Consider the following 3855-nt stretch of genomic DNA (forward strand, 5'->3'; position numbering starts at 1 on the left):
ACAAAGTTTATTGACAGGTTGTAGGTGTCCCCATGGACACTAATTGTGCCCCTTAAATAGCAGACTTGTTTTTGTACTGTTACGAATCACAGTTTATGACTAAAGTGAGTAAAGACCCGTCGAAATTGCATTTAATTGATATATTCAACAACACTTACCGTTATCTTGATGATATTTTTTCGTTAAATAAATCTAATTTAACGGTTATAACTGTCTTTTCCTTGATTTAGATATTTCGGTTTTAAACGGAAAACTCCATACTAGAATTTACGACGAAAGGGACGATTTTTCGTTCCCTATTATTAATTTTCCATTTTTAGATGGTGATGTTCCTTTGGCACCATTTTACGGTGTTTATATTTCAAAGCTCGTTCGCTATGTCCGTGTCTGTTGTGACGTTTTTGACTTTAACAAACGCAATCTATGTATTATTGGTAAATTATTAAACCAAGGATATCGTTACCAAAACTTACTTAAAACCTTTACTAAATATTTCCAAAGATATAAAGATTTGGTTTTAAAGTTTGGTTGTACCTGTAGAAAACTTATTTCAAACGGAATTGCCCATCCTCATTTTTACGGATATGTTGTTAACCGTGTTTAGAAATGATCCTTGTAAACTTATCTCCCCTTTAGATAAACTCATTCTAAAAGGTTACCGATTCAACACTGTAATAAGATAATTGAATATTGTTTTTATTGGTATAAATATTGATTTTGTTATCAGTAAATTCAAAGCAAACTAAATATTACTAGTATGTTATATACATATACACATTCATGGATCTACAATCTGTTGATACCTGTAACTTGGCATTGCACAAGGTCGTGTTTTTTTTCTCTCTGACTGTTTATGACGTCTTTACACTAAATCTATTGGATTTTGGATGTGTACGGATTGATAGTTTGGTCTTAGATGCATGATTTTTTTTAATAGTTGTTAATTACTTTGAACTAGCTGTCGGATAACTGCGAGTACTTTCAGGTCTAATCCTAGTGTCTGTTTGTAGTCGGGATGTACAAGTACCCGGCCACGTCCACTTGTAATTTTGTCCATCTGATGAGTTAAGCCTTTTTCAACTGATTTTTATAGTTCGTTCTTATGTTGTACTGTTATACCACTGTCCCAGGTTAGGGGAAGGTTTGGGATCCCGCTAACATGTTTAACCGCGCCACATTATTTATGTATCTGCCTGTCCGAAGTCAGGAGCTTGTTATTTAGTGGTTGTTGTTTATTCATGTGTTACATACTTTTTTTCGTATTAATATGTCTCTGTATAGGACAATTGTACATCTTTTTAAATTATTTTATAAGTTAATTAGGTGGATCAGCTCTTTATTTCCCTTGATTATCAGTGGAGTGTAACAGGGTAAATCAACAGAAGCTTGGACTCTTGGTGAAATTTGTAACGAGCAAGATTTGATAAATAAATACTATTAAAAGTACCGAGCCACGTTAAAAGGATATTACCAATAAATAGACTAAATAGTAAAGATTAATAATTTACAAATTAAAAAACAACGTCAGTACCTGAAAACTTCAAGATCATCATATTTTATTAGTTACGTTCATTCGAATATCTATCATCAAGGTCTTGGTATCTTTCGATGATTTTTTTTTCTATAGAAAAGGACGAGACATTCTACGACATTACCCTGGTTCATCAACTTTCTGCTCTTTGCACTTTCGTAAGTTAACATGTGGAGCAGGATCTGCTTATCCTTCCAGACCAGCAGCACCTGAGATCACCCTTTGTTTTTGGTTGGGTTCGTGTTTAGCCATGTCGTTGTCAGTTTGAAAATGACAAGGAGAAAATCATTAGAAATGAGTTTGAATGTTCCTCTGGTACATTTTTGTATCTTTCGTCTCTTTATTTAAATAAATGTGACTAAAAGTAACACACAATATACAAAGCTTGTTTGCGCATGCTTGTTTCGTGAGAAGTCAATTTAATACAATAAAAACTTGCAAAACTATAAGTAGCGAATCTTGCTTAAGCTTCAAACAGATTTTTCTTGCCCTCGTGGTCTTCGATTTTCATTCTTAGTGTCCCGATAACTTGTAAAATGGACGTGCATGTATGTTATATACACCTTCACAGCTGGACAATCACATTTAGATACTCTCGTGCCGACAATGAGACTTTTCTTTCTGTTATAGATCTAATATTCCTTTAGGTTTAAACAATTATTAATGAATTTCTTATTGTTTTTATTGAAAAATCCCTTCAAACCTTTGACCAGTTTTTAAAATTCTGCACCACCACTTCAGCGCTACGATATTATATGGAGTTTAAAAAAAAAACAGCATAAACTTTGAGGTGTTGTCTATTCAATGTCAAAAGTGACCTTACTTGTCACTAACTAACACAGTCGGAAACCCGGTTGAAATAGAACAAAAGAACCGAAGCTCTTTGTTAGAGAAGGCGATAAGGCAGCAACCATTTGATTTTCGGGGGGGGGGGGGGGGGGGCTATGGTTTTTTTTGGAAAAAAAGTTTGTTTCCAGTTTTTGGAGAAAAAAATCATTTGTTTTTGATTCTGAGAAAAAAAAAATTGTTTGTTTCACCCTCAGCTGCCACTATATGTAATGCTAAAATTGAAAGAAAAAAATTGTTTTCGACTTGTCGCGAAAAAAATAGATTGTTTTTCGCCACAGGCGAAAAAAAAAAATTTGTACAGAAAAAAAAAAACATAGCCCCCCCCAGAAAATCAAATGGTTGCTGCCTAAGTGCTTACTGTAATGTTTACTATAGTGACTAAAAATTTAAAACAAACAAAATTACAATTTTCTTCTCAATTACGGAGTGTTTTATTTAAAAAAACACCATTTGAATACGTTTTCAATGTATCTAGTACATAGTTAAGGAGAACAATTAGATAGCTAGTCGACGACATGGGTATCTTTCAAGTTGGATGTAGAAAATGCATAACCTCCGATTAAATAAAAAAAATTACCACGGACGGAAAACATATTAATCTATTAGTGACTCAAGAAAAATTCCAAAAAAATGGGTAACCTGCCTATTTTTTACTTAGAAATCTTAAAATGCTGGATCAAAAATGGTGGCGGGAAGACAAAAAACCCTGAGAACTTTTTAGATATCAGGAAACAAGTTATATGGGGAAATCAATATATTAAGAATCAAGGCAAAAGTTTGTACTTCAAACATTGGATAGAAGATGATATAATTTTTATTAATGACATAATCGACGATAAAGGAGAAATTTCTCAAAATCTTTTAGACAAACTTAAAAGGAAACAAAATTGGATAGCAGAAACATGTATGTTATGTAAAGCTATACCAAAATCTTGGAAAGAAAAATTGAAGAATAAAACATCTACAAATACAAAAATTAATTTTCAACAAGATATAAAGATGAATAGCCATGGATTGTATTACAATCTGGACAAAATTTCATTCAAAGAAATATATAATATTTTAATTAGCTCCCAGTAGGATTCTATGTATGGAAAAATCATTTCACTTTTGATAACATTATTTATTTTATAAAGAAGAACCTTACTTTTACATTCTATTTTTTAAAAGATAATAGAATGAAAATGTTTAGATGGAAATTAATGCATAATATTACAGCAATTAATCATAATTTGTATCGTTGGAAAATATCTGATAATCCAAATTGTGTGATTTGTTACAAATGTGATAACTATAATCATTTTTTCTTTGAATGTAAATGGGTAAAAAATTATTGGTCAATAATTCATGACATATTTATGTATTTTAATATAGATAAACATGTTTTCTGTCTTAAAAATCTTATACTTGGATATAAAATTGAAGATATTGAATATAATACATTTAATCATGTCATAACAATGATTTGTTTTGTG

Source organism: Mytilus galloprovincialis, chromosome 11 (assembly GCF_965363235.1).
Source record: "Mytilus galloprovincialis chromosome 11, xbMytGall1.hap1.1, whole genome shotgun sequence".
Classification (NCBI taxonomy): domain Eukaryota; kingdom Metazoa; phylum Mollusca; class Bivalvia; order Mytilida; family Mytilidae; genus Mytilus; species Mytilus galloprovincialis.